The 27,987-nt window shown below is 34.9% G+C and overlaps 1 protein-coding gene and 1 pseudogene across 1 annotated transcript in view; one reads left to right on the top strand and one right to left on the bottom strand.

The window, feature by feature from the left end:
* LOC118010873 overlaps positions 1–13,556 on the bottom strand; it is a 40,385-nt pseudogene extending 26,829 nt beyond the window's left edge.
* Positions 1–27,987, top strand: part of ADGRL3 (adhesion G protein-coupled receptor L3) — an 811,907-nt gene that overhangs the window by 139,501 nt on the left and 644,419 nt on the right. The gene's annotated exons all lie outside the window — the stretch shown is intronic.

Here is a 27,987-nt window from a genome sequence, read left to right as displayed (position 1 = left end):
AGAGGGAACACAAGCAGGGGGAGTGGGAGAGGGAGAAGCAGGCTTCCTGCCGAGCAGGGAGCCCGATGCAGGGCTCGATCCCAAGACCCTAGGATCATGACCTGAGCCGAAGGCAGACGCTTAACGAGTGAGCCACCCAGGTGCCCCAACACCTCTCAGTTTTGAGGCTTAACCATTTCTTATTACTTTACCCCTCTGCCATGAATATCCTATATCTTATCATCACCAGATATTTCAGCTTTCAAAACCACAAAAATTAGACCTACCTTTCTGCTTACAGTCTTTTATTCTTCCAACTCTCTCAGATCCCTCATTGTATCAGTACTTTTAATTCACCGATTTTCTTTCTTATCCGTGTTACATCTCAGGTCATCCTTATAGCCTTGCAAATATGCTCGAAAGCTTTGCTCCTTCTCCCTCCATCACACCAGCCCAGCAAGATGTCTTACCCTGTGTCAAAAGTGATGTGTTGGAAGGACCCTGGCCAGCTCAGGTTCTAGTCCTTGCCCTTGTGCTGACTAGTAATACAACCTTGGCAAGTCGCTTCACTAATCTAGGCAATATAAATTGTAATGTTTGGACTAGATCATCATTTTCTAAAATATAATAGATGCTAGACCCAGATGTTACATAAAAAAAGAATCCCACAGTCAAATGAGTTTGGCAAACACAGCATATTATTTCCTCTTACACATTTACAGTGCATAATAACATCTTAAAGTCTGAGAATTCCTATAGGGAGAAAAAACAATTTAACTTTGTTTATCCTAGCATTTCTCTACCTATTTGACTATGGAGCCTCATACACTTAATTTATATCTGCAGAACTTGGGTTCAGTAAAACACACTTTGGAAGATTCCGGGCCAAATTATCTTTGGCATTATTTATTTTTGATCTTTAATTTCATGATTTTGTAATTCACTTTATGTGCTTGTTCATTCACCAAGAATGTCTGGGATAGATACACTTCAGTATCTCCATAATTCAGTGAGATGGATTTATGTTACATATCAACCACAAATAAAATAGTGCCTTGACAGTGGTCCTTCTTTAAGAAGTATTCTTTTGAGATCAGCAGTATTTTATATGCTGTATCAGAGAGAGAGAAAACAATTCCTGTGATTTATTAACTACAGCATGGCAAGTAATCCCTTATTCCACAGTCATCACTCAGGGAAAATGAAGGTTTCTTTAAGACCTTCCTTCAAAGTCACTTATATGAAAAAGTAGACACATTTTTTTTTTTTTTTTTTGGAAATACATGTATATATAAGAATTGCCAATAGTTGCTTTGGATAATTTAGTGATTCTGATAGGTTGCTTGAGTAAGTGCAAGTTAAACAGATGCACGCAAGTACAGGATTGTAAAGTTCAAAGGAAATGCAAACTTGATTAACAAAAGTCACTGTCAGAGACTAATTGTAATTCTGCAGCATATGAATCCTTGAATAATGTCCCCTAAAAGGTCAGCCAAAAGTCCCTCTTCTGTCTACTGTTCCCTTGAAGAGAGTTTTCATATTTAGGTCTTTCCTGGCATCATAAAAGCCTAGAGCTATAAAGCATTTTTTTAAAGTGTCTTTTACAAGTTAAAGCAACATGAAATTGGTGAGAATAATAGTTGAGCCTTTTCTGGTCATTAAGTAATAAAGAGATTTAACTTTAAGTTAACCAAGTGTACTACATTTGAATCAGAGCTCTATGAATTGTATACATCCCTTTTTTTGTTTGTTTGCTTATTTCATGGTCTTAAATTTATTTTTTGAGAAAATATTTATAAATTTGACCTTTTTCATATATTAAGTTAGCATATTAAAGATTCATGCCAATGTTATTAGTTATGCATTTTAAAATAATTATGTTAGTTTTATTATAAATATGGGATATAATTTCCCAAGAGCATAGCAGAAATAATGAATTAGTACTTAGACATTTTTCCAGCTCTAATGATTAAATGATTGCTTCAATAGTGTAATTTTTCAACTCCACATAATTAATGACTCTGAATAAGCAATTAAATTATATTTAATTTTGATAACTGTTATGATTAAATAATTACATATTTTGTTATTTCTAAAAAATAATTATTTTATTGGCTGTGATGTTGATTGAGTTCTCATTTAATTTATTGATTTTTGTTTTATAGGAAACATTTTCTAAGTCAAACAAAAAGCCCATGTTGATAGCATGGCAAAATCTCTCTGTTTATTGCATGGGCAGGGATAAAAACTGTGGTCTAAATACAAGGGCAATTATGTATATTAATAGATTCAAAAACTCTACCTAGAGGATTGCCATTATTGATACTTTCTGACAGGAAGTTTTCTGTGGCATATTATACTTTTCTGTCTCTTGTCCTCCTATAAAATATTCATCATTTTTTAGTGATTTGAAGAACATCAAATGTAATTTCTCCTTATTTGCAGAGGACACTGACTTGGTAGCAAAATATCACATTTCAGAAATAAATTCCAAAATTGTTCTCTTCAGCCTATAAAATTTGCATGGGTTGAAGAAGAGGTTTATGGCATCTGATTTCTTCGATTCAAGAGATCATCTGAGGAATTACTATATTGGGATGAAGTGGGTTAGGAGCTGCTCATGTAGATAAGACTGTGGAGGGTTTATTCATTTGGCAAACCTGATTGAGGGCTTACTACATGTGAGGCTCAGTTGCTCCTGTGCGAGCAAGGAACTTACAGTAACAGCTGACAGATATATACAAATGAGTGATGCTCAATAGTATAGATGCTCTGTCAGAAGGGGCAGGTTTGCATAAGGAAACAACCAAAGTAATTTTAACCATGGGCATCACTTTGCAAGTTTGAGGTTTCAGTTACCTTACCACAGTTTGACATTGTGGTGGTGTCATTGATGAAAATTAATCTTATCCAGAGATAAGATAAGATAAATGCTTAGTATTGAACAGAAAGAAATTTAAGAAATTTAAGAATAACAGCCATTCTTAGAGGTCCTAATTATGAAAAATTATGATGGTGAAGAAGTTCCAGACCATGTTATATAAAGAAATATTGAAAGACAGTTTAGCCTAAGGAAGATAATGAATACTTGGGGGCATGGCAACTTTGTATAGCTGTCTGTAGATGCCATGATCCATGCTCTTACTATTTTGTGTCCTCCTATAATTATCCAAGATGTTTGTGAGAGTTAATGCAACTTTCAGAGCACCTAAAATTACATACTTGAGTGTACTACAAACTTTAAGCTTTTCCATTGTTATGTGAAACTTCCCTACATTGGTAATGGGGAAAATTGTTTATAAATTCTTTATATGCCTTTCATTATATCAAAGTGAAAACTTCCAGCTTTGTAAGGAAAAATAAAAGAGGTATAGTTCTTTTTTTTTTTTCCTGCTACCAAATAGGAAGGTATATTATATTTGATTCCTTCCAGTGACTATGTCACTTCCTACAGCTATAGGAAGGTACATTAGCTCTTTCAGGCCAATCGGTATCACTTAATGCATTATTGAAATAGTAGCGCCCATTGTGTTATTAATACACCATTCTGGTTTTCAGTAGAAAACTCACAACTACTCAGAATGGTGTTTTGAACCATAAGTCCTGCAGTATGGTGTCTGACTTCACCAAAAATAAAGAAAGCCAATGCAAAGTTTCCCTGTGTTTAAACCCCTTGATTCATACTTAAAGTCCTAGTGAAAGTAATGACTCCATTCAAATAAAAGGACCTATCACAGACATTTGCTTTTTATTAAGTTAGATACACAAACATCTTGCATATTCTGTGAGAAAAAATGTTGAAGTTTTGTACTGTGCTCAAAACCAGAATCAAATAGAATGAATTTACCAGTTTGATCAATGGAATCTTTTTTTTTTTAATGAACCTTTATTTTATTCATCTTCTATATGGAGAAATTGCAGACTTTGTTAGTGAATTATTGTACCCCAGTGGATTATTTCTTGTCCATCATTTTTTAAAGATAAACAAGCTGACTTGTTAATGATTCCTCATCATCTAAAACCACCAGAGAAGGGGTGCCTTGGCGGCTCAGTTGGTTGAGCTTCTGACTCTTGATTTCAGCTCAGGTCATGATCTCAGAGTCCTGAGATTGAGCCCCACATGGCGCTCTGTGCTCAGCAGGGAGTCTGCTTGAGATTCTCTCTCCCTCTGCCCTGCCCCCCTCGCTTTTTCTCTCACTAAAATAAATAAATAAATCCTTAACAAAAATAAATAAAACTATCAGAGAACACTTTTAGATAATTTTAGCATTTTTTCTAAACAGGTAATAAAAGCAAATATTATTTAAAAAATAGGAAACATGGTTAGCAAAAAGAAGCCATATCAAATCAAACCTGAAAACCCAGAGATAAGACACTTTTTATTCCCATATTCACATTTGAATGTTTTTAATCAAAATGATCATAATACGGTTATTTTCCTATGTAGCTGATTCTTCATTTTGTATATATTTATGTCATATAAATTGAAATTACCAGGAGGGTAATTTTTTAATGTGTTTGAAAATATTTGTTAATCTTTTTTCTTTAAAAAAGTCACAGCTTGGGGCGCCTGGGTGGCTCAGTTGGTTAAGCGACTGCCTTCGGCTCAGGTCATGATCCTGGAGTCCCTGGATCGAGTCCCGCATCGGGCTCCCTGCTCGGCAGGGAGTCTGCTTCTCCCTCTGACCCTCCCCCCTCTCATGTGCGCTCTCTCATTCTCTCTCTCTCAAATAAATAAATAAAATCTTAAAAAAAAAAAAAGTCACAGCTTGCTCTTTTAACATTCTGCTATTATTCTTCCCTGGGTACTTCAGTTGAGACCATGTAATAAATATTCTTTATTACTACAAAGCAGAGCTGTGGGGGGGGGGAGCATGGCATATTCAAATGAGTATCCTGATAGTATTGCCAGAATAAATGTATATTCTTAAAATACATTAACAAAACTTATATTCTTTGGAATGTGGATGCATAATTCTCAAATTAAACTTTTACAAGACAGAATTAAGGTTATTTAATGAGCAAAAATAAATTTCTATGATACAGAAAGCTTAAATGTGAGAAAAGGCCTAGTCAAAGGTATAAAATATGGTAGATATAATAATGAATTTTAAAACCCTTAGTAAATCATGACTGCCATTTTATTAGACATTGTTTCATAAACTGGAAGATCTGACAATCTGATAAATCTGCCTTTTAATATTCAGTGGTTAATTTTTTAAATAAATTATTCCTTTGTCTCCTACTGCACCAGTTAGCTAAATTTGTCTTAAGAAGTGTGGAAATCTGCAGTTATGGCAAAATAGTACTACAAGTGAAAGTAAAGATTTCTGGACTTAAAAAGTAAAAAAAAAAATTATTTTAACCAAGTTTTTATTTAGTATAATTTCAGAAGAGAATTTTGAAGGTTGGTGAAGTGGTTGGGAATATGGTTATTTAAGATATATGCGTTTACCTTAAAATATTTATCTTATTTCTATAAGGACTGGTTATGGTTGAATATTAAGTGAATAAAATTTTTGTGATGTTCCTAGTTACTAATGTGTAAAATAGCAATGCTAGTTTTAAATATAACAGAACATTTTGAATCTTATGAAGTAGTAAAACTTGATAATCTTTTATTTTGGTATGTCGAGATGTGTTCCATCAATATGTGGATTTGTTTCCTGTACAATTTTTAACATTTAAAAAGCATTCTCTGAATAACAGAAAACAAAAGCAATATTAAAATGTTCTCAACTGCTGAGAACTATTTATGATATGATTCTACTTTAAAGGTAATTAAGTATTGGTTATTGTTTATTTTTCAGTGATTATAGAAAATGTAACAGCAATAATAACCCATAGTTATTTTTTTTTAAAGATTTTATTTATTTATTTGAGAGAGAGAGTGAAAGAGAGAGAGAGCACAAGAGGGGGGAGCGGGAGAGGGAGAAGCAGACTCCCTGCTGAGCAGGGAGCCCGATGCGGGACTCGATCCAGGGACTCCAGGATCATGACCTGAGCCGAAGGCAGTCACTTAACCAACTGAGCCACCCAGGCGCCCATAACCCCTAGTTATTTTAACCACAAATCTCTTCTTCCTAAAATGATACACCAGAATTCTCTATTTTTTCTCTATATAAGGCTCACCATATTATACAACACAATGTTCCTTTATCAACTTTGATCAAGCCCAGACTCCTAGCTGGATCACACAAAGGCAGTAACTGCTTACCTCTTTTACCATCTGTTAAATGGCATTATATTAGTGCTTGATTTATAGGTTGTAGTGAAGATCAAAGGAAATGATGCTTACCAAATACTAGTACCTTTATATGGAGTACGCACTCAAAAAATGTTAGATACTGTTATTTTCCATTACACTGTGGGGTCAATAGGGCTTTGTTTTTTTGTGATGTTTCTCCATGGCTCATAAAGTTGTACCTTATCTATAGTCAATATTTGTTAAATGAATCAGTAAATGAATGCATCAATGTTTCATAGGTGGTATTTTCACACTACATCTTGCTCCTATTTATTTTTGAGTTAGCCATTGAAAATGTTAACATTCACTACTTCTTAACATTTATTCTATAAATATTTTTTGACTAATCACTCAGAACCAGGACAGTTTCTGAGGTTGTCAATAGGTTAGGATATATTTAGTTATTTTAAAAGTTTATTAGTTTGACAGATACATATTGAGTACTATATATGTATGGGCCAGGTGTGGTAGAGAATGTTTCAGAAGGGGTTCAGGTTGGAAGCAGGGAAACAAGTTCAAGCACGATGCTGACTGATATCAATTACGAGAAAATTATTTGAGGTGCTGACATCCATGGAGCGTGAACCCATATGTGTTATACTTTCAGTTAATACAACTATCATGGTCCTTTTAAGATTTTGAATTCTATGCTGAAGAGTAATTATGTAGTAGAGAGTATAATTTTTATGAAAAGGTATGCTTCTTCCAAAACATTCTGATAGAGGATTTTCTTTTTGCCTAGGCAAATTTGGATCTTTATAATAACTGTCCTGTCAAAAGTATAAAATTAAGAGCAGCAATGCGGTGCTCTTTGTTATTCCTAATTACTACTTTGGTACATTCGGGCACCTAATGATTTGAGTGTATGTTAGGAGTTGAAAATTTTCAGTGCTTGTTAGTCCCCAGACTTGCAGCTCAACATGAAAGGAAAGGACCTGAGTCTCTCCATTTATTTGACCTCTGGTTCAAGAATCCCAAGAGAGGAATCTTTCAGGCTGAGCTGCTGTAGCTTATGGAGATAGGTCCTAACTCTTCCCAGAAGGAGACATTTGCTGCTGTTCTGGGCAAAGTGGTCCAGATGGTTGGAGTTATTAATTTAGTTGTGTGCTGTTCTGTGTAAGGAAGTAAATAAGTCTGTGTATATGTATTTATATTTCTTTATATTTTATGTGTGTGCTTATATACCTAGGTATATATGATATATGTTTATAGTTATATACACATACATATATAAATATATTCTCTGCCATTTTATACCATTTCTATTTTTAATGCATTTTAAGTTTATGTTATGAATTGTTTTCATGGAAAACATGGTAAAAAGCCTATTTAGTTATTTAGATATTTGTATGCCTATGGATAAAATATGTAAAGTGGCCATTAGTATGTTCTTGGTTTTTATCCCTTTTATCTTAATAGGTAGCCTTATTTTTCCAAGCGTTGATTATTTTCTAATCAACGGTGTATAATTTTCTCTATTAGTCATAACCTTGAGAACAAAAAAGGGAAGCAGCCTATTTTGTTTTCCCACACATCATCTTAATGTTTATATTTAGGTTGTGATATCAAATTTGTTGAAAGATAATAGGCAAAGAAGGAATTTGGTAGGCAGCAATACTGGAAATAATTAGTGAGAGTTACAAAATTTAAACTATAGGTAGAAATGTCAAACCGTTGTGATACTGATTTGAGATGTTGTAGTTGTATTGAAAGAAATGAAAACTTGGGAAAAAATTGAAAAGTATTTCTGATTAGATAAACAAAGAAGTCTGAATAAAATGTTGTATAGTTCAAAAATGCTGATCAGTGGCTGTGGTATATTGATAACCTAGCTGAAGCACAGAAAGAGAAAAGAGTGAAAAATCTTAGGTGGTGGTGGTTTTGCTAAGTGACTGACATGTGTTACCTCTTAATCCTCTCAAACACCCTATGATATAGATAATGATACATTCCCTTTTCATAGGGGAACAAATTGAGGTATAGAGAAGGTAAGTGGCTTCCCTTAGGTCTCACAGCCAGTGACTGGAGGATCAGAGACGGAATCCTTGGCAGTCTAGCTGCATTGTTCATGCTCTTAATTACTAAACTATGCTGCTTCTATCAAATAGTTTATTCCCAATACCTGGAAGTCTAAGTATATTACATTACAATATAAAATGGACTTACAGAAACAAAATTATTTAAGGCAAAATTATATTAAGAGCAATACAAATAATTATAGGAATAAAGGAAGGGTTTATTTGAGAAGAAATTTTAATGGTTGAGGTTGTTTATTTGGGAAATGAACACAATGGCATATATTATATTCATATGAAGTCCTCTATTACCCAGATATGATAAGACTTTTTTTTTTTATGCTGTAGTGACCCAAATAGAATACAGAATTTGAACTCTGACTCAATAAGCTACTGTAAGATATATAAAAATTTCAAAATTATTAATCAGGAATGTGAATGATCTGCCCATTACCTCTGGGTTCAGAGAGGCCAGGACAGTGGGTTCTGAAGAAATTAGCATGATTTATTAGTACTTCCAAGTCTTATTCATTTCAATATATCAGCATGACCTTGCTAAGACTCTTTAAAAAAGCTTCTAGTGTTCACCTTGAGTCTCTGTTCTGCCTTGGTTTGAACAGCGGTATAGTTTTATGGCCTCTTTTCTTGCAGTTTATACTTACTAGAGCAGGTCAGTCTCTGGTTTCAACTTTTCCTTCAGTCACCAGTCTGAATTGATCGGAATATTTAAGGTCAGTGGATCAGAATAAGTTGCCCTTGGCCCTTTAACTTAAAAGTAGAAATATAAAGACTAGATTTATTTTATGAAAATAGGAGTATAGAGACCTCTTTTCTTTTTTTTTTTTTTAAAGATTTTATTTATTTATTTGACAGATAAATACACAGCGAGAGAGGGAACACAAGCAGGGGCAGAGGGAAAGGGAGATACAGGCTTCCCGCCGAGCAGGGAGCCCGATTTGGGGGCTCGATTCCCTGGACCCTGGGATCATGACCTGAACCAAAGGCAGACACTTAACGACTGAGCCACCCAGGCGCCCCTAGAGACCTCTTTTCTAATACCAATTCTTTAATTGCCTGATGGATGATATTCGTTGAGATGCAGCTAAGGTTTGACATTCTCATCTTAAACTTTGGTGAAATGAAATCTGCTTACTGCTCAGAAATGCTGTAAGGGTCAAGTAAGATAAAATATTTTCATCAGCTATAAACAGATGCCACAACTGTGAGCATTATATTATTATAATTGATTGTTGTTAATATGCTTCTGCTAATTTTACTTTAAGCCTCTTCTAAAACTCTTCCTCTCAGAGACATGTATTTTACTTTCAAAATATATATGTATATACATAGCCTATCTTTTAAACTAATTTTTCAATCCTTAAATTATTCTAATGCATTATTCACACCACAGAAATTGAGCAGGTTCCTGTTATATGTACTTGGTTTAAAAGCATTTTCTAAGTTCTCAGGTGAAGGTACATATCAAAATACTAAAACCTCCATTTTACCCATCTGTCTAAAATTGGTGATTGTGACTGAGCCCTTTGTGGCCTGTCTATTTAGACAAAATCTGCCTTGGTAGTCCCAGCAGACATTGACTCTACTTTTTCCTCAAGATACATGTATATGTATACATGTACTATGTAGTTGCTGACCATTTCACTTCCCAGCACAGCTATGCCAGCCTTCCTATGGGAGTTATACATCCAGCAGAAAAGAAAAGAAATGGCAGTTTTTCAATAAATGTTGGCTAGATGTATGAAGAATAAATTGTTTCAAGTATGGTCTTTTGGCTGCAGATACAATGTTCATGGTAATATTCAAGTTTCAAAGTATAATCTTGAATCCAATAGTTAATTTGGTTCCTTTTATTAATTTAAGATTTAATAGTAATAACAATTTTGTTAGTTAACTTGGTTTCTTTTATTATGTTAAGATTTAGTAATAGTAACAATTTAATACTTTATTAATTATTTTTGGTCCATACAAATATATGGATGGTATTTCTTTTTTTTTTTTTAAAGATTTTTATTTATTTATTTGACAGATAGAGACAAGCGAGAGAGGGAGCACAAGCAGGGGGAGTGGGAGAGGGAGAAGCAGGCTTCCCATGGAGCAGGGAGCCCGATGCGGGGCTCAATTCCAGGACCCTGGGATCATGACCTGAGCCGAACGTAGACACTTAACAACTGAGCCACCCAGGTGCCCCTGTGGATGCTATTCCTACAGGAAAACTTAAACACTAGTACCTTATATATAGAATGTGATATTTATGACCAGTGGATAGAGGAAATTATATAAATTTGACACAATTTTGTTTCTTTTATTCATGATAAATTCCTTTTCTGTTTTCTAAAAATTTAAGAATATCAGAGCTTTTGCCCCGACTCAGATTACTTACCTACTAGTATTCTCATTAGTGTCTAGTTAAGGTTATAGGTTTCTGTGTTCCAAACAATGATGTTAGAAGGCTTGCATTTAAGCCTTAAGAAATATGGAACACTACATCAAAAACTAATGATGTAATGTATGGTGATTAACAACATAATTGCAAAAAAAAAGAAATATGTTACATAAAATTCTTTTCAGAACACTCAGGCTACTTCAAATGCACTGTCTTTTGGTACTTCATTAGTAAAATGGAACATTGTTTTTGTCAATGCAGTAAAAATGATTCCACATATTAAGAGGAAGCATCCAAAATTAGTTTTTCCTTAAAGAGGAAAAAAAAATAGTTATGTAACTAATGACCATCTACAATAGCTTTTTCCATTTCCATAATACTGATCATGGTTTTTATTTCATTTTTGTGAGCATTTTGTAATACTCTAGTGAAGCAAACACCATTCATTCCATGGGATATTCGACAAGGTCATTATATTAAATAGCTTCTTCAGATTTTGCTTCTTAATTTTCTTTGCTTGGTCTCATTTTAAATTAAAAACAAACATTAAAATTTCCCTTGCAGTTTCTCTTCATAAACAAAACTTCTTGCAAATGCATTTTACTATTTATCATAAGCAGGACAAAGATAAGTGTAAAAAAATAACCAGTTAAAATATCATGTCTGTTAAGTCCTGCTCTGAAAAGGTTGTTTTTTTCTGTTTGACACAACCAATTGAACTATCTGGTATTTTGTTCCTCACTGAACACTTTTAGGTTATATCTCAATTTACTCCCTGGTATTTGACAACTTAGTGATACAATTTACTGACAAAATACAGTGCTTTGGATTTTTTTTTTCAGCAAAATGTTGGTCAGATTATATGTGCAAAGATGATTGAATTAGTTAATCAAGTGACATTAATTTTAAATTCTGTCATTACAAATTCAGTTCATTATCCATTGGCATTAGCAAATTTTAAAGCTTATTTTATCATGTTAATCTGGGAAAAGTAGTGACCCATAGCCTTCTTTTACTAAACGATTACATTTTCTGATTTTACAATATAGATGTACTAAATTAAATTGCTTATTAAAGATCACTATGTATTTTAGTGTGTATATGAGGTTCATTAAAATATCGTGGGATAAGAAAACTTTTTTAAGGGCATGAATTGCAGTATAATAGAATTAAATAATGCAGTAGAATTTTTTGTTATATTGAAGGATAACATAGTATGGCATGTTGGTATTTTTCCATTAACATATTAATGTGTATCTATTAAGGAATACAGAAAAGAAGAAAATAAGAACTTTTCACTTATGAGGTCACCAAATTTTAAAAATATTTAATATATTTTATTTTACCCTTTTTATATTCTTTTAAAACAATTCTAATATTATATATATCTACCTTGGTTTCCTGCTTTCTTTAGTTTACATTGTATCATAAGTATTTTTAAGACTATTTTACACTTTTCATAATGGGCGTGGTTTCATTTAGGCATCAAAAGCCACATTTTTTGGTAGCTATTTGGCTTTAATAACTGGGGAGCCTCTTGATAAAAATATATAAATATGACAGTTTTCAGACACACGAAAGTTATCTAAAACAGTAAACACCTTGATCTGTTTGGGAAGAAAGGCAAAAATCAAGAACTCAAGGAGAAAATATTCAATATATACAAATTGGAGCATTTCTATGAAAAAACACTGCTCTAACGTAAGTCAGAAGCAATCACTTACATATGATGGGTGAAGGAGACTACAATATTGCCAGTGGTTAAGGTGCAGACCTTAGAACCGGGGTGATTAATTATGGGCAATTTACTCCGCTTATACACAGGTATGAGGATGAAAGCTTCTGACCGAATTTTCCTCCTTCCATCCTCTTTTAACCATCAGGCTTTAATCCTGATCATCCTATCAGAATTGTTCTTTTCAGTGTTCATGCTGTGAAATCTAGAGATCAGATCTTAGTCTTCTCATCTTTACTTGATCTTTCAGCAGCCTTTGATACAGGTTGTCTCTCTTCCTTGAAACCCTTTTTTCAGCTTTCTTTATTGCACCCCACTTTTCTAGTGTTCCTTTATTTTTCTGGTATCTACCTTTGTTTTCGTCAATAGTTTCTTTTCTTTTTTTTCTTAATTTTTTTTTTAAAGATTTTGTTTTTTATTTATTTCACAGAGAGAGACACAGTGAGAGAGGAAACACAAGCAGGGGGAGTGGGGGAGGGAGAAGCAGGCTTCCCGCTGAGCAGGGAGCCCGATGCAGGGCTCGATCCCAGGACCCTGGGATCATGACCTGAGCCAAAGGCAGACAGACGCTTAACGACTGAGCCACCCAGGTGCCCTCGTCAATAGTTTCTATCATCCCCAATCTCAGAGATGCCCAGAACTCAGTCTTTGCTACTTTTCTGTTTTCTACCTATGTTCTTTTCCTTGGTGATACCTTCTTATTTGGCATTAAATATTATCTAAATTCTGATTATTCCCAAATTTTTATCTCTAGCCCAAACATTTACGACAACTGCAGGCTCACATATTTAGCCACATTGTCAAACATCTCCACTAGGTTTTGTAATAGATACCTCCAACTTACTAAGTCCAAAGCTAAACTTTTACTCTCCCCTTCACACACCTAACCTGTTTTCTGAAGCTTTTAACAGCCTCAAAAATGGCACTCCTTTCAGTTGCAAATGTAGAAAACAATGACTTTTTTCTCCCTCACACGTCATATCCAATTTACAAGTAAAACCTGTTGGTTGTACTTTACATATGTTGAAAAGTTGAAAATTCTACAACTTGTCATTCCTTACCCTGCCACCGCCTTCCACCTAAAATGCGTCCTCACTCACCTGGATTATTATCCTGTCTTTCTAACTGGTCCACCTCTCCCATATAATCTGTTCCCAACACTGCAACCGGAGTCATTGTTTAGAATGTCATAAATTTTACTCTCCCCAAGATTTTCCAGCCGCTTTCTATCCCGTGTAATAAAAGACAGTGTGAATGATAGCCTACAAAATTGTACCAAAATAAGGATTTAGCCTCTTGTTAGCTGTCTGATGCCTTCCATCATTTTTTTCCCTTTCTCTCCTGTAGCCTGTTAGCCTCCTTGCTGGTATTTAAAATCCTTTTCACCTCTTGCCCGAGGGCCTTTGCACTTGCTCCCCTCTGCCTAGAACATTCTTGCCAGAGATATCCACAGACCTTGCTATCTTGGTTCCTTCAGGTTTTTATTGAAATGTCACCTTCTCAGTGAAAGATTCTTTTGTTACACTATCTAAAAAGTTTAAATCCTTACACATTTGTTATCAATTCACACTGTGAAACATACTGTATATTGTACTTAGCATGTTTTGTTATCTAAGTCCCTCAAAGTTAGGAATATTTGTTTTGTTCATTGCTTTATTCCCAGCACCTGGAAAAAATGCTGAGCACAAAGGAGCTTAATGCATTTGTTAAATTAATTAAATATTTACTGAATGAATGAATTTTAAATCACTTAGTACATATTCAGTTCTTAGTATTCACTATTATCCTGTTATTATTTTCATTACTATACATATTATTATATATAGTACTGATTAGTCTTCATTTGTAGTATTGGTTTTCTATCTCGATTGCATTTCTGTGGGAGAAATATCTTAAAAAATGACCTCCTTGTACCCTCCTATCAGTGGAGAGAGGCATAGGAGGGAGGGGATTTCTTTCAGTCTTTTGAGAAAATGTCTGAGGGGTAGGATGCAATGGAGATGCCTGGGAGGGATGCTAGAGGGAGATAGTCTACGTCCAAGGTGGATTTGGGAGCTAGATAGTTTCAAGCTGTGATTTTAAGGATATAAATATCTCTAAGGTAACTTTGAATATAGTTTATAATATTTAATCCAATATAAACGCTATTTATTAGAGGTAGGCATCTTAAAAGTGACCAAAGATGATATATGTGAAATTCCTAAAGAAACTGAGATTATTTAGCCTGAAAAAAGAAGGGAAATGGTAAGCTCTAAGTATATGGCAGAGGGCTTGGACCATAGTTTTTATAGCTACCAAAAACAGAACAAAAGGAATGAAGAAATGGCCCTCGGCCCAAACTGTAAAAACTTCCTACAAGTTAAGAGTTGCTAAATATGAGGATGGGATATTAAGAAAACTATCTTCAGGCACCTGGGTAGATCTTTCGTTTAAGCATCTGCCTTTGGCTCAGGTCATGATCCCGGGGTCCTGGGGATCGAGTCCCACATCATGCTCCCGGCTCAGGAGGGAGTCTGCTTCTCCCTCTACCCTTCCCCCCTGTTCATGATCTCACTCTCTCTCTCTCACTCACTCAAATAAATAAATAAAATCTTTAAAAAAAAAAATTACCTTCATGGTAATTTTTTAATTAAATTTAAGTTAAATTTAATTAAATATTTTTAAAAAACATGGTAGTTTTTTTTAAAAAAGAAGACTGTTGTGAAGGCTCTATAAACTCTAAGAAGGATTTGGATATTAGATGAGGAAAAATAGCTACTGGATACAACATATTCCAATGGACTTTTCTCTCTTAGAGTTCCAAATAGTGAAGACTAAAACCCTTCAGACATTTAATGAACATTTTTGTTGTTGTTGTTGCATACTTAAATACTAGAGAGGCAACATTTTTGAGTATGTGGTTACTTTCAAAGCTCTTCCCCTAGAGGATGACAAGGTTGTATAATAGTAACAATAGTAGCTGCTAAAATTTATGTTTAGTGAGCATCCTCCTGTGCTATTTAGTTTTCTGAACAATACTGCGAGGTAAACACTTTTTATATTTAGGTTACCAGTGAAGAAACTGAGGCTAAGGGGCACCACAACCCACCAAAGGCCATGAGTCTAATAATCTAAGAATCTAATAAGGAGACCCTGGATAGGAGCCCTCTTCTATTCTTTGCAGGGGGCAATAGGATGTTGTGTGCTGTGCATGGTATGGAGAACACAGCTGCTCATGTTGAATCCTCACCAGCCCGGTGACTTCCTGTGTCTTTTTAAATGTCTTCATTTCTTACATTTATAGAGTGGAGAATACTCCATGACCTACATCATTTGTGATGCGATTCATGTATAGAAACAGTGCCTAGCGTATAGCAACTATTCAGTAAGTGTAAGGGGTCAGAGAAGAATAGCTACAGATTCTGAGAAGAGAAAGGGAAGATTGTTTTGACGGACTGCGTGATTTTAAAGAGCTTTATTGAAATACTTGCTTTTGGTTTGAGCCTTGAAATATAAACAGCATTAAAGCAGCTGAAGAAAGTAAAGAGCAAAATGCAGTGGTTAAACGGGCCTGATTTCTAGTGCAGGCCCTGCCAATTATGAATAAATTTCTAGGCTTCTGTTGCTATTTCTTAAAATTAGGGCAGTAATGATAGCTACTCTCATGATGTCGTGAAGATGAGATGAGTCTCTGTATGTAAAAGGGCTTACAGCCGGGCCTAGACCACGGTAAAACCAGTTATTTTTATTGTGAATGTACCTTTACTTTAGGACGGATACTCTGGGAGTGATGAACAGTATGGACTGGCGGAAAGAGAAGCATGGATATATAGGAAACTTTATATTGAATGTCTGTGTTACTAGGATAGTAGCTTTTCTGTGTAACAGTTTGTTGGTATGAGTAGCATTTGTCCTAACTAACATTAGTTTTAGAGATTACTATGATAATCATCATCATGTAAATCTGGTGGTACACTTAGAGATGTCCTGGCTTCCTACTCCCGTGAGGGGAATATTCTTTTTCAATTGTTGAAACAATTACTGTGCTTTTGAAATTGTATTTTTGTTTAAAGATTTTATTTTTATTTGACAGAGAGAGCATAAGCAGGGGGCCAGCAGGCAGAGGGAGAGGGAGAAGCAGAAGCAGGCTCCCTGCTGAGCAGGGAGTCCCATGCAATGCCGGGCTCTATCCCAGGACCCTGGGATCATGACCTAAGCTGAAGGCAGATTAGTTAACTGACTGAGCCACCCAGGTGCCCCTTGAAATTGTATTGTTAAAAATTACTGTAATTATGCTTAAGGCTGTAGGAGAAAGTTATTAGCATAAACATAACTAACAAAATTAGCATAAACATAACTAACAAAATTTAACAAAAAATAACTAACAAAATGATTATTATAAGCTTGGTAAGAAAAGTAAGAACATAATGTCATCAAAAATGCCATGAATTTTTACATCTAAATTTTATATACCGAAATTTTATATCTAAATTGCATATCTACTCCAAAAGACTTAAGAATTAAACTTCCTTGAAGCAATTTTATGATGGGTGTAGTACAAAATATCATCCGAAGTGGTTGCATAATTTTTTTTTTGTTTATTACTAAAAAATGCACTGATACATTTCATTTTGTCAGGATTCCTGAGACAAAGGCCTCAATTTTTAAAAAAAATCAATTGAATTAAAAGCTAGTAATACTTAGCTGTTTTGGATTTGTTTTAATATTTGCAAAAATTTTGCTTAGTTTGCCAAGTATTTTTCTGATAGTGATATTTATCTCTTGAAATGTCTAGAATTGTGAGCCTATCGGTTATGATGCCCAATATGTGTGTCATTTATTTCTGTCCTTTATGAATATTGTAGATATATTTTTTTTCTTATGACTCTGCCATTTAGTAGCTCTCTTGTTTTGAGAATGTTTTTCATTCTTTGTGCTGCAGATTCATCACCTGTTGAAAAGTACTCATGTTATATAATTTATAAATAAAGATTTTTAAGATACATGCATGTAAAATATCAACTGTAACATTTATGGCCTTAATAGTTTTTTTTTTTAATTTTATTTATTTGACAGAGAGCGACAGCAAGAGAGGGAACACAAGCAGGGGGAGTGGGAGAGGGGGAAGCAGGCTTCCCACTGAGCGGGGAGCCTGATGCGGGACTCGATCCCAGGACCCTGGGATCATGACCTGAGCTGAAGGCAGACGCTTAATGACTGAGCCACCCAGGCGCCCGATGGCCTTAAAAGGTTAAAAAAATTGTGCCTATTATGTGCTAAAGACAGTTCTAGGTTTTCACATGGATAACTGAATTAATCTTCTTAATAACATTTATTTATTTATTTAAAAATTTTATTTATTTATTTGACAGACGCAGCGAGAGAGGGAACACAAGCAAGGGGAATGGGAGAGGGAGAAGCAGGCTTCCCACGGAGCAGGGAGCCTGATGCGGGGCTCTATCCCAGGACCCTGGGATCATGACCTCAGCTGAAGGCAGATGCTTAATGACTGAGCCCCAGGTGTCCCATTAATAACACTTTAAAATAGTTCATAGTCTTGATTTTATAGATGAGCAAATTAAGGCACAAACACTTCAAGTTCATGCTTCAGTGTCAGTTTTTAATCAGCATAGCCAGACTTCATGGGTTGTTTACTGTTATTACATATATTTTATATGTTATATGCATGATCAGTGATTAATTTGGCTAGTGGTCGAACCACTCCATAATGGTATATCCTATCTTCCAAGGGGTTATCATGTGGATGATACATGAATGTGAAATGATTATTATAAACTTGGTAAGAAAAACAAGTACATAATTTCATCAAAATGGATGATACATGCATGTGAAATAATGAATGCACAAGGCAAGATTATGTGATGTTTGTTTTGCATAAGAGCCTGTTTTGCATCTCTACTGCTATCAGTTCTTTTTTTAAATAGTGTTTACCTCATGTTTTTTGACTATTTACACAACTCTGTTTCCACAGGGTATTAAGTTTCTTAGAAGGCAAGACTCTTGTATTTATTTTTATACCACGCAGAATATTGCAGTGTCTAGAGCAGAGTAGATTTCAAATAAATATTGTAGGATGAATGAATGAACAAATAAATGAAGCCATTAACACAGATGGAGAATCAGAGAAGGATGTTCTCAATGTGTGTGACCATGTATACAAACAGGTTGGAGTTACAGGTGAGGACAGGGCATTTGAGAGATCACCAAAATTCAGTAATAACAGTAAAGTTAGGGGCACCTGGGTGGCTCAGTCGTTAAGCATCTGCCTTTGGCTCAGGTCATGATCCCAGAGTCCTGGGATTGAGCCCTGCAGCGGGCTCCCTGCTCGGCGGGAAGCCGGCTTCTCCCTCTCCCCCTGCTTGGGTTCCCTCTCTCGCTGTGTCTCTCTCTGTTGCATAAATAAATAAAATCTTAAAAAAAACAACCCAGTAAAGTTAGTGTAATGTGACTTGCAGTGGTCTTTTCTCTTCCATAGTAACCATATCTTAATGTCATCATCAAGTTTTGAATAGCTGTGTTGTGCATATTATAATAGATGAAGTAAAGAATAATCCTGCAGTCATGTTCTTAAAACTGTTCTAGCAATTATGACAAATCTTACTTTAGCCTTAGGTTGAATTTTTAGAGGGAACATTAAGCAGTAGGATAGTCTCTAAATGATCCTCTTCCCCCTTACCCCCCAGTGTTTATCTGGTAAAGGGAATGGAAGATGAGATGGGTATTGTTGGCCAATATCATTATGCTCAAGCCATAAAACAATGGTTATGACATTATGACTGCCATTCAGATGCTGCTGCCCAGGCATCCTCCTAACCAAACTTGGCTGTTCTGAACAGAAACAAAAATGAAACAAACAAACAAAAAACAAAAACGGCAGATCGTAATATTGAGTTTACTTGGCTACTTGACTTTGGAGATCACAGTGCCAAAAAAAAATCTTTAATGCCATCTACCACTCAAAAGTATAACTGACTTTTCTAAACTGTAAAATCTAATTTTCTTTAGCTTTGCAGAGCTGCTGAAGGGACTAATACTTTGGGAAATGGACAGGCATAGAGGAGACTCCTAGCAAACACAGGCTATTTGATGTTCAAGATCATTTGAGCTAAAATACCTCAAAAAGCATCATATCCACATATTGGAGACAAAAGTGTACCCTCCTCGGTGCTATCTCTGCTCTCCATTTTTACGCGGTCCAGGAGTACTTTGCAGGGGTGCCGTGCATGTCAGGAACTCTCAGCTTTTGGATCAGAAGTTTTGAGGAGATGCTTTATGGCAGTAAATCTAAAGCTGCGTCTGCTTCAAAACTAAGAGTAGTTCCAAACACTCAAGCTCTGCAGCACAGCATTTTCCCATCTAAAATGGATAGAACTGTGGAACACCAGTTGGTGTCCTTTGAAGTGCCAAAAACTAACCAAAATCTAATTTTCCTTATCTTCTGTCTCTCAAATAACAAAAAAAAAAAAAGAGTATTTCTGTTTTGTATAGTTAGAATTCTATATAATGCTTGCAACATTTTCACTACACAATGAATGTAGATTGATGAGAACAATGATGAAAGGAGAAAAGATGATATTTATAGGGCTTATTAGAAAAGCAATTATCTTGAGGCACCTGGGTGGCTCAGCCAGTTAAGCGTCTGCCTTCAGCTCAGGTCATGATTCCAGGGTCTTGGGATCAAGCCCTGCATTGTCGTCATCAGGCTCCCTGTTCAGTGGGGAGCCTGCTTCTCCCTCTCCCTGCCCCCCCCCCCCAGCTTGTGCTGTCTCTCTCTCTCTCTCTGTGGCTCTTTTCTTGCTCTCCCTCTCTCTCAAATAAATAAATAAAATCATCAAAAAAAAGCAATTATCTTAATCTTTTAAAATTGATTATAATCTAATTTTCTTTATTTTTTTAAATTTTCTTTTAAATTCCAGTAAACACTGTTATATTAGTTTCAGGTGTACAATGTAGTGATTCACCAGTTCCGTACAACACCCGATGCTCATCAGGACAAGTGCACTCCTTAATCCCCAACATCTGTTTCATCCATCCATTTCAGGCTCCCCTCTGGTAACTATCAGTTTGTTCTCAATAGTCTGTTTCTTGGTTTCTCCCTTTCTCCCTCTCTCTCAGCCTCTCCCCCTCTCCCCCTCTCCTTTGCTCTTCTTTTGTGAAGCTCATTCACTTTCTCAACAAATTAGGCTACTTATTAGATAACTGATTTGAAATAGGGCTCACAATTTAGGATTTGATAATAGTGATTTCACGATATGCTAACTACCCTGCAAATAGGGTAGTAGTTTTAGGGGGAAAATTAAGACATTTTATTTTTTACAAAGAAATAATGGGGTTTAGTTGTTTTAAACAACTCTTTACCTTCCAATATGTATAGAGTTAAAGGTTCTACATTTCTATAAAGCCACAATTTTATGGAACATTTAAGTGGCAATAATTAGGCTAGTTTTACCATCAGCTGCATGAACATCAGTGTCTATTGACACATTGTAAAGGCACAAAGAGGCATGCAGCCTGACATGCTGCTGTCTGAGCTGAGTTTTTAATAGTGCATCTGTATCATTTTTCCCAGTGGAGAATAACAGGATGTTGCCTTGTAATTTTTTTTATTACCCTATAATAAAATAGAGCCATAATAAATAGCATCTAAACAAATAAAGCAGATTTGGACTCAGTCCATTTTGCCTTCATCACTTAGTATGGCTCAGGCTTTTAAGTATTTGTGTATCCTAAATTGGCTTAATTGGATCAAGTGACATTTGACTTTCTTTGCCTGCAGTGAAGTAGAGAAGGATTTTATCTTTATTTGAAATTTAATATTTAGGTAATATTTTCAGTATATTTGCCTTTGTACTCCATTGTGCTTATTAACACAGTTTGTCCAGATTGTAATCTAAATTGTGCTTTTGATTAAGTTAGTTGACCTCTTAAGCTTATTGCTGTTGTGTTGTTATTGTTGCCATTATTATTCTTATCCCTAATGTTGATAATTAAATATTTTCAAACCAAGAGTGCTGTACATCATTAAGAATTTGTACAATTGGCTGTGAGTGCTCTGGGAGCAGGAATAATGTTTAATTCAGTTTGGTGGCTGTTAGCTAGCCCAGTTCCAGGTTTACTGTGGCTTTCTTTGCTGGATGGATTCTTGAATGAACATGGCTATAAATAGTTTTTTTTTAACTTGGAATCTAAATATATATAAATGTATTTTAATATTCATCCATTTTATTAAGTAAAGGTTAAAGTTGAAATATAGAATTTAAAAGCTGTTGCCTATTAGTAGGGATTTTGCCAGGCATTAGAAGAAAAAAATCGATTTTGGGGGCTGAAAAATTATTTCAGCAAAGTTTTTAAACCTCTTTTCTGCCACTATCTCAGAAATATCTTATTCTTTTTTGGTCTTGATTTTTGACCATTATAACCATAGCATGCTAGTCTTATAGTTATAATAGGTATATAATAATAGGTAAGAGAAGATCAGTATATGACTGTTTTACATAAAACATGGTCATTTAGTTTTAAATACTATTTTGAAGGACTAAGAAACATAGAGTTTATTTTCTTTTATAGTGATAGGTAAAGTTATATTTGTGTATTTTATCATACAAATTTTGAGAAATTAACTTTGTTAGGAAGAAAAGTAGCAAAAATGGAAAAACTTTTCTATTTAACTATTAGTATTTCCTTTACATCTTCTGCATGTGTACTTCAAAGTAAATTGGTTATATTTAGTAATAATGTAAACTAAATTCAATACCAGGTAAATTAAAAAAAAAAAACTTAATCAGACTCTGTGTTGAGTGCGAAGCCTGACCTGGGGCTGGATCCCATGACCTGGAGATCATGACCTGAGCTGAAACCAAGAGTTGGATGCTCAACTGAGTGAGCCACCCAGGTGCCCCAACATTTATTATTTTTAAAAGGCCTGTGAAGAAATATGCTCCTCCAGCCCCCCCAAAAAGAAATAACTAATTAAAAAAAAATTCTAGTGGACACTTGGAAGGAGTGATATGGATTTCCCCCTCATGGGTATTTGATCTCTAAATGACTTAAAATATGTATTTATCTTCTCATCTTTTTCTATATGTAATGTATAGAAATAAAATAAATATACTTAAAAGTGATGTCCTCAAAAGGGATGGGTAAAATACACACAAACATACACATATCCTTTATACTTTACCAAGGCTCTTAACTTTTAATTGTCTATATAATACCTGTAAATTTGACCTTATTGATTTATGATTATTTTGAATTGTACATGAGTAAAACTTCAGTTATATAGAAGTCTTGCTTGGGTGGGGGGGTTCTTTGGGTACAGAAAAATTTCTGAAAAATTGAGGCAAACATCCACCCAATTAAAGAGTTTGCAAAACTCCAGATGTTTGACAGAATGAGGTTTATCTGAGGTGCGATTATTGCTAATTGAATAAAAACTCTTTCCACAGTTCCTTCGAAGTAGTTTTCAGTTTTCCTCAGATCTTTAGGTATTTGTGGTGGATGTTTGTCTGTGTGCAGCTTCTGCTTCTGATTTCTCATTGTTAGAATACTGGAGAACATAAAGAATGACTAAATCTTGATTGAAGGCCTCTCTACGAGTCAAGTTCATCAGGTGTTAGTGCAGTGTGAGATTTTTTTCTTTTTTCTTTTAAGTATATTTCCTGATTTAGGACTGTATGTTAAATTGGTCTGATTTCCAGATAGTGGAGTCTCAGATAAGGTACTTACTACTGTGTAATGTAAAGCATACCATTTTAAAGATTTCAGTATTGAAGATTTTCTGCTTGAAATCTTACAAAAAGTGGGGAAATAAAGCTTCGTGTAATGAACTACAGACAATGCAAGAATGGGCCAGAAAAAAGAGGAGAAAGCAGAGTAACAGTGTAATGGAAATCTGATATTTGATATATAAGCTAATCCCTTTTAGTTCTCCAGCTAGATTTTTTTTTTTTTTTTTTACTTGCTCAGAAGCATTTCTTTACTTCCTTCTTTCTGCTTTTTGATCCCACACCCTGCCCCCTGCACAGTTGGAAAGTCCCCAGAGGACTTTGGCAGAGGTCATTTCTCAGAAGCTTTTTAAACTTTGGTTAGAATACATTCATTGATTTTTTTTTTTTTTTTTTTTTTAATGACCAGAGGAATGAGGATTTTTGGAAGAAGCTTATCTGAGATGCAGCGTCTGGTTTGGCAATCCAAACTCTTTTAAACCTTTGAGAACACTTCATTAGACAGCAGGTTCTCATCCTTAGTAAAACTTAGGATTCTGGCATACTGGATTTTCCTTGGAATTGATTATCAGCCGACAATTTGGCCTCATAGACATGGGAGATAAAAGTCATTTTTCTAGAACTAACAGAAACTGCATAAATGTATAAAAATCCAATCATGAGTCTGTTGAAAATATTTGGTAGTATGTGTTGGCACAAAAACTTATTCTTAAGCTATTTTCACTATATGAGATAGTTTGAGATTGAACTGTTTTTACTAGAATAGTCATGAAGGGAAAGTACGTGTTTATGAGCTAAAAACCTGATAATTGGGGCGCCTGGGTGGCTCAGTCGTTGGGTATCTGCCTTCGGCTCAGGTCATGGTCCCAGGGTCCTGGGATCGAGCCCTGCGTCCGGCTTCCTGCTCTGCGGGAAGCCTGCTTCTTCCTCTCCCACTCCCCCTGCTTGTGTTCCCTCTTTCACTGTGTCTCTCTCTGTCAAATAAATAAATAAATAAAATCTTAAAAAACAAAACAAAACAAAACCCTGATAATTAAGGAGAGGATAATGTTTAAAGAAAAAGATCTTTTCATATATCAGAGCTTTCATTTTTAGGCATTTTTAAAGTTCCTCATTTAAATTTTTAAAATGAAACAGAACAAGATATAAGTAATGGGGTGGTTTTCAGTGTGTTCTACCAATAAATAATTATTTAAAAGTATAGAATGTAGGCATATTTTATTATAAATGAAAGTAGCTTGGTAACTCCTATTATAGAATTTGGAAACTATAATTAGGATGCAAATATGTGTAATTATAGGCACTTTTGAGGGGTAAATGCACAGATTAAATTGAATGATTGCTTTTTATGTTGATAACTTAAAAGCTGTTTCTCAAGCAGGGAAAGAAAAAAACTACATTGCTGAGGAAATAATCTTCCTGGACACCCAAGAGTCCTTAGGGTTAGAGTAACAGGCTGCATAGTCCTTACCCAGGAATAAGCTAAAGCATTGGTTGATTCAGTCCTAGGCTAAACTCAGAGAAAGCGGTATTTGTGTGTTTAAAAGCTTTGTGTTAGTTTTGGATACCTGGGAGAGAATAATGTCCTTGCCTTTTAGTATGTTTATAAGCTGAAGGCATGTATCAGAAACAGATCCCTGGAAGAAATATCATTAAAGTGCACCACCTTAGCACATACCTGCTGGGATGAGAGTTTTGGGGTTATGTATGCCATGGACTTCTGATGAACTGATGCATTAGGACATTGCCATTTCTGTGAAGGAAGAAACAGTCTCAGTGTAATTGAATTGCAAATGAAAGGAAATAAGTAAAAGGCCTAATCTTTTATTTTGATTTTAATAAATAAAAACTCTTTTCTATGAAGACAGGGTCTTTGTATATACTGCTCTAATGCTTGATATTGCCCCGTGGCTGGTATATAGTAGACACCAATTAAGGGTTCTTATTTTTTCCTTCCCTTTGCCTTCCCTATCCTGTCCTACTCCCTACTCTCTCCTGTCCTGTCCAATATATTCTGTGCTATCTTCTGCTCTCCTCTGTATGCAAGCAGGCAAACTGTCACCCTATTAATTTTTCCCTATCTTCCATTAATTATGACTTCTTTTAATATTCATCAAAACAAAATGTAAGAGGTTCAATCTTTTACAAGTGAAAATGTTGTGTATAATATATTAAGTTTTCAGGATTATTTTGTGTTTTGGATTATCAGCAGTCCTTTTCCCCAATTAATAAACTATGAGTTTTCTATGTAGTATATATTTTTAATATCATAGATCTGTTGGCTATTCCAAAAAATACCAATTATGTTTTTCAGCAGAGGAGGGTTATGAGTAACTTATTCTAATTATCATGTTAAAGATGAAGATACTAAGGGTTAGAAAAGGTAAGGGATTTTTAATAACAGAATAAGTAGTGGGAATGTTTTCATTTTATAATTATCTTCTGGTCACACATTTTTTCCTTTCATTCTTCTCTTCTTTTTGCTTAATTTGCTCTTCTTTTCTTACTTTTCTTTCTTCTTAAGTGTTTAAGGCTATAAATTTACTTTTAAGCACAGCTTTAGCTGCATTCCATTAAATTATGATATGCTCTGCTTTAGTTTTCCTCAGTTGAAAAATATTTTCTAATTTATTTTCTAATTTCTTTGATACATGAGATATGTATAAATGTTTTTTTAATTTCCAAATATTTGGGGATTTCCAAAAAAATTAAATTTCATTCTGTTTCGGTCATACAGTCTACTTTTATGATTTCAATTCTTTTAAATTCATTAAGGTTTGCTTTATGACCTAAGAGTCTAGCTGGAAGTTGTGGGGTGAGAGAGTAGAATTTCCAGGCAAAAATACTACAGGATTCCCACTGCTCTTATTAAAAGTAGGATAATTTTTCTGGCATAAACCCTTAAATTGATTGGATGACTGGTCAGTTTCCATAGTCCTGAAATAGTTGTTATTGTCAATTTTGTCCAGTTTTACGTTGGTAGAAAATTGCACCTGAGACACCCTCCTTTATACAATGGCTTACATTCTTGGGGACTGAAAATGATCACATGTGGAAATTTGGCACATTGAGGACTAAACTTTGCACTCTTGATTTAAAATGCACCAGAAGTTTACAGACCTGTTTGTACCTAAAGTGTTGAGGCTAATTTCATTGGAGAATGAGACCTTAGCATAACATTAGCATGGTATTCAAAGTATAAGTGTAGAGAACTGCACAGAACAGTTCTTGATACATTAACAAGCCACTCTATCTGGAATAATCAGTCTCAGGAGCCAGTCAGCAACCTCAACTTGCTGATGTGGAAATTCTGTCTGGTGGAGTAGAGTAGTGTCAAAAAATGTTCGTAATAGAAAATAATGTATTCATCCTAGAGGATCTTGAAAAACCAGACCCTGTGGAAAACAACATGGTGTTTTGTGTATTAATGAGCAGAAATCATCATGGGAAAAATGAGGTCTCAGGTTATTCTGGCATCTGTTTGCAAGGGATATAGGAGTGGGGATAAAATGGTGCTATATGAATGAGAAGGTGCTGTTCTTGCACCTTGCAATATTCCAAGTATGGGGCCAGTGGTGACAGCCTGAAGTGGCAGGAGGCCAGACTAAGTGTGAAATGCCTTGGGATCTTGTCTAAGCACCATCACCTGATAACCATGAAAATCTTTATCAGTTGCACCTTTCTAATCTGTAAAATTACTGGAAATAGAAATGAAAAACAAATTTGAATAGTCTACTGAGGAAATAACCATTATCATGTACCACCACATTATTGATAGGGAATGAAAGTAGAATGTATTTGAAGATAACTGGTAGATTGAGAAACTGAGAGGGGGTAGTTGGAAAAATGATTTGAACATCATAACTAAAGAGGTAGCATTGGAAAACCTAGTTGAAGATGTGGAGATGGAACCTACTTGAAGATGTGGAGATGGAATGTCATAATGCAGTTAATGTGTCTATTTACTGCGTTTTGACTCGTATTTACTTATTTCATTCCAAATAGTTGGAAATGATAGATGGAAGGCTATATACTTCTTTTTACAGATAATAAAATTGTGGCACCTAATATTTAACTGTTTAGTTCTAAAAATGATTTAAGGACTCTCATAGACCAAAGCAAAACAAAATATATTACCTTACAAATAGTTCACTAATTCACTGTATTTTTTAAAAATATCAGTTTTCACTTATCTTTTTTTTTAAAAAAAACATAGCTGTCATCTTAGGCTGCAAAACACCTTTTAACTGACACTAGAATGATCTTAATTTTATTTTATTTTTATTTATTTTTTAAAGATTTTATTTATTTGTCAGAGAGAGAGAGAGAGAGAGCACAAGCAGGGGGAGCAGCAGGCTTCCTGCTGAACGAGGAGCCCAATGTGGGACTCGATCCCAGACCTCAGGATCATGATCTGAGCCGAAGGCAGACCCTTAATCAACTGAGCTGCCCAGGCATCCCTAGAATGATCTTTTTAATGTTTGTACAAATGAATTCTTCATTGCTTCCTGAACCTTTATTGGAAAGTTCAGTAGGAGATGTAACATAAATATAATTAATGCCTCACAGACCAAGACAATAAAATATATTTCATCTTAATTCCAGACTAATTTTTACTTTGATTTCCTGGAATCTCATTTAAATATTAGAATGCCAAGGTACCTTCAAAAAATAATCAGTGTTACAAAATTCTGAGATGATTATTTCCGAAAGAATTCATTTACAGAAAATTAGTGTTTATCATTATAAACATCCTCTTTTCAAATATGGACAGTGATAGTCAATATAATGCTGTTTGAGAAGCTGGAGGGTATAGACTGAATTTGGATTACTTGTATTGACATTCTGGCTTTGCCACTCAATGTCTCAGAATATTTATTTGT

This window comes from Mirounga leonina, unplaced genomic scaffold (genome assembly GCF_011800145.1).
Source record: "Mirounga leonina isolate KUSES-001 unplaced genomic scaffold, KU_Mleo_1.0 Mir_129, whole genome shotgun sequence".
Taxonomy (NCBI): Eukaryota; Metazoa; Chordata; class Mammalia; order Carnivora; family Phocidae; genus Mirounga; species Mirounga leonina.
The sequence above is the reverse complement of the archived record's forward strand: the minus strand, read 5'-3'. Positions and strand labels throughout refer to the sequence as shown.